We start from the raw sequence: 5,162 nt of genomic DNA, 5'->3' as shown, positions 1-5,162 counted from the left end.
TATTATTAGTGATATTGTTATATGTGTATGAGTTCTATGAGTATGAGCTATATGAGTATGAGTTATATGAGTATGAGTTATATGAGTATGAGTTATATGAGTATGAGTTGTATGAGTATGAATTATGTGAATATGAGTTATATGAGTTGTAAATGAGTATGAGTTATATGAGTTAAATGAGTATGAGCTACCGATAATCCGATCCCCATGTTGTTGATATAGATGACGATGATGCAAATATTGTCGATGATGATGATGATGATGCTAAATACGTAGAGCTTGAAAAATTTATGAATATTCTGAATACTGATGATGATGATGATGCTAAATACAATGATGATGATGATAATGATGCATTCTGATGATGCAAATCTATGAAAGCAGTAAAAGTTAGCAGTAGCGCTGGAAAATATTAGCAGTAGCGCGGCTTAGCAGCAGCGCTTTCTATGAGCACACGCTACTACTAAAGTTACCAGTAGCGCTGCCAGTACCTGCGCTACTACTAGTTTTCACCTGTAGTGCGATAGAAGCAGCGCTTGGACCAGCGCTCCTGCTACGCATATATCTAGCGCTACTAGTAGGGTTTTCCCTAGTAGTGTTATCGAGTGGGCCCCGAGATACCTCTCCGTCACACGGAGTGACAAATCCCAGTCTTGGTCCATGCCAACTCAATAGACACCTTCGGAGATACCTATAGAGCACCTTTATAGTCACCTAGTTACATTGCAACGTTTGATACACACAAGGTATTCCTCCGTTGTCCGGGAGTTGCATGATCTCATGGTCATAGGAACAGATACATTGACATAAAGAAAATAGTAGCAATAAACTAACATGATCATATGCTACGTTCATAGTTTGGGTCTTGTCCATCACATTATTATCCTAATGATGTTACCCCGTTATCAAGTGACATCACTTGTCTATGGAAAGGAAACCTTGACCATCTTTGATCAACGAGCTAGTCAACTAGAGGCTCACTAGGGACAGTGTGTTGTCTATGTATCCACACATGTATTTGAGTTTCCAATCAATACAATTCTAGCATGGATAATAAATGATTATCATGAACAAGGATATATAATAATAACCAAATTATTATTGCCTCTAGGGTATATTTCCAACAATCTCCCGCTTGCACTAGAGTCAATAATCTAGTTCACATCACTATGTGATTGTAATGAATCTAAGACCCATACAGTTCTGGGGCTTGATCATGTCTTGCTTGTAAGAGAGGTTTTAGTCAATGGGCGTGAAACTTTCAGATCCGTGTGTGCTTTAAAAATCTCTATGTCATCCTATAGATGTTGCTACCACGCGCCATTTGGAACTATTCCAAATGACGTCTCCACTATACGAATCTAGTTTACTACTCGCAGCTTTCAGGATTATTGGGAAAGCTTGCATCAACGTAACTCTTTACGACGAACTCTTCAATCACCTCCATAATCGAGAAAATTCCTTAGTCCACTAGTTACTAAGGATAACTTTGACCGTTGTTCAGAAATTCAATCTTGGATCACTCTTTGTACCCCTTGACACACTCATGGCAAGGCACACATTAGGTGCAGTACACAACATGTCATACTTTAGAGCATACGTCTAAGGCATAGGGGACGACCTTCGTCCTTTCTCTATCTTCTACCGTCGTTGGGATTTGAGTCTTACTCAAATTCACACCTTACAACACAGCCAAGAACTCCTTCTTTGCCGATCTATTTTGAACTCCTTCAAAAACTTGTCAAGGCATGCATTTCGTTGATAGTTCTATTAAGCGCTTTTATTTATCTCCATAGATGTTGATGAACAATGTTCAAGTAGCTTAATCCAGGTTTTCCTTCGAAAAACTCCTTTCAAAGAACCCTTTATGCTTTCCAGAAATTCTACATTATCTCCGATCAACAATATGTCAACCACATATACTCATCAGAAATTCTATAGTGCTCCCACTCACTTCTTTGGACATACAAGTTTCTCACAAACCTTGTATAAACCCAAAAACTTTGATCATCTCATCAAAGCGTATATTCCAACTCCAAGATGCTTGCTTGAGTCCATAGAATGATCGCTGGAGCTTGCATACTTGTTAGCATCCTTAGGATTGACAAAACCTTCTCGTTGTATCACATACAACCTTTCCTCAAGGAAACCATCGAGGAAACAATGTTTTGACATCCTATCTGCAAGATTTCATAAATAATGCAGCAACTGCTAACATAATTCCAATAGACTCTTAGCATCGCTACGAGTGAGAAAGTCTCATCATATTCAACTCTTTGAATTTATCGGAAACATCTTTGCGACAAGTCCAACTTTCTTAATGGTGACTTTTCACCATCATTGTCTGTCTTCCTTCTAAATATCCACGTGTACTTAACAACCTTATGACCATCAAGTAGTTCTTCCAAAGTCTACACTTTATTTTCATACATGGGTCCTCTCTCAGATTTCATGGCCTCCAGCCATTTGTCGGAATCCGGGCCCACCATCGCTTCTCCATAGCTCGCAGGTTCATTGTTGTCCAACAACATGACCTCCAAGACAGGGTTACCGTACCACTCCGTAGCAGTACGTGACCTGGCGACCTATGAGGTTTGTAGTAACTTGATCCGAAGTTTCATGAACACTATCATTAGCTTCCACTTCAATTGGTGTAGGCGACACATGAAGAACTTCCTATGCCCTGCTACACACTGGTTGAAGTGATGTTCAATAACCTCATCAAGTTTCCACCATCCTCCCACTCAATTCTTTGAGAGAAACTTTTCCTCGAGAAAGGACCCGTTTCTAGAAACAAACACTTTGCTTCCGGATCTGAGATAGGAGGTATACCCAACAGTTTTGAGTGTCCTATGAAGATGCATTTATCCGCTTTGGGTTCGAGCTTATCAGTCAGAAACGTTTTCACATAAGCGTTGTAGCCCCAAACTTTCAAGAAACACCAGCTTTGGTTTCTCTAAACCATATTTCATACGGTGTCATCTCAACGGAATTATGTGGTGCCCTATTTAAAGTGAATGTGATTGTCTCTAATTCCTAACTCATAAACGATAGTGGTAATTTGATAAGAGACATCATAGTATGCACCATGTCAAATAGGGCGCGACTATGACGCTCGGACACACCATCACTATGGTGTTCCAGGTGGCATGAGATATGAAACAATTTTCACATTGTCTTAATTGTGTACCAAACTCACAAGTCAGATATTTATCTTTGTGATCATATCGTAGACATTTTATCCTCTTGTCATGATGATCTTCAACTTCACTCTAAAATTACTTGAACCTTTCAATAATTCAAACATGTGTTTCATCAAGCAAATACACTAGTATCTACTCAAATCATCTGCGAAGTAAGAACATGACGATATCCACTGCATGCCTCAGCACTCATTGGATTGCACAAATCAAATTGAATTACTTCCAACAAGATACTTTCTTGTTCCATCTCACTAGAAAACGAGGACTTCAGTCATCTTGCCCATGTGGTATGATTTGCATATCTCAAGTGATTCAAAATCAAGTGAGTCCAAACAATCCATCTGGATGGAGTTTCTTCATGCGTTTATACCAATAAACATGGTTCACATGTATCAAACTTTTCAAAAATGAGTGAGTCCAAAGATCCATCAGCATGGAGCTTCTTCATGTGTTTTATACCAATATGACTCAAGTGGCAGTGCCACAAGTACGTGGTACTATCATTACTACTTTATATCTTTTGGCATCAATATTATGAACATGTGTATCACTCCAATCGAGATTCAATAAACCATTCATTTTAGGTGCAAGACCATTGAAGGTATTATTCAAATAAACAGAGTAACCATTATTCTCTTAAAATGAATAACCGTATTGCGATAAACAAAATCTAATCATGTATGTGCTCAACGCAAACACCAAATAACAATTATTTAGGTTTAACACCAATCCCGATGGTAGAGGGAGCGTGCGATGTTTGATCACATCAACCTTGGAAACACTTCCAACACATATCGTCACCTCACCTTTAGCTAGTCTCCGTTTATTCCGTAGCTTTTATTTCGAGTTACTAACACTTAGCAACCGAGCACATATCTAATACCATGGTGCTAAGAGGAGTACTAGTAAATTACACATCAATATCATGTATATCCAATATAATTTTCTCGACTTTGCCAACCTTCTCATATACCAAGTATCTAGGGTAGTTCCGCTTCAGTGGTGTTCCCCTCATTACATAAGCACTTAGTCTCGGGTTTCAGTTAAACCTTGGGTTTCTTCACTAGAGCAGCAATTGGTTTGCCTTTTCATGAAGTATCCCTTCTTGCCCTTGCCCTTCTTGAAACTAGTGGTTTTACTAACCATCAACAATTGATGCTCCTTTTTGATTTCTACTTCCGCGGTGTCAAACATCGCGAATAGCTCAAGGATCATCATGTCTATCCCTAATATGTTATAGTTCATCACGAAGCTCTAGTAGCTTGGCGGTAGTGACTTTGGAGAACCATCACTATCTCATCTGGAAGATTAACTCCCACTCGATTCAAACGATTGCAGCACTCAGACAATCTAAGCACATGCTTAATGATAGAGATTTTCTCCCTTACTTTGTAGACAAAGAATCTTGTCATAGGTCTCATACCTCTCAACAAAGGTACGAGCCTGAAATCCCAATTTCAGCTCTTGGAACATCTCATATGTTTAGTGACGTTCAAAACGTCTTTGGCGCCTCAATTCTAAGCTATCAAGCATTACACACTGAACTATCACGTAGTCCACACAAATGTGTATGTCATATGTTCGCAACATCCACAAACGACGTTCGGGGTTCAGCACACCGAGCGGTGCGTTAAGGACATAAGCCTTCTATGCAACAATGAGGACAATCCTCAATTTACAGACCCAGCCCGCATAATTGCTACTATCTGCTTTCAACTAAATTTTCTCTAGGTACATATCAAAAATAGTAGAGCTACAACGCAAGCTACAACATAATCTGTAAAGACCTTTTGACTATGTTCATGATAATGAGTTCAATTAATCATATTACTTAAGAACTCCCACTCAAATTGGCATCCCTCTAGACATTCAAGTGTCGCATGATCCAAATTCAGTAACACAAGTTCGATCATCACGTGAGTTGATTTTAGTTTCAATGGTGAACATCTTCATGTTGAT

The sequence above is a fragment of the Hordeum vulgare genome, chromosome 3H (assembly GCF_904849725.1).
Source record: "Hordeum vulgare subsp. vulgare chromosome 3H, MorexV3_pseudomolecules_assembly, whole genome shotgun sequence".
NCBI classification, from domain to species: Eukaryota; Viridiplantae; Streptophyta; class Magnoliopsida; order Poales; family Poaceae; genus Hordeum; species Hordeum vulgare.
Note: the sequence above shows the minus strand (reverse complement) of the source record.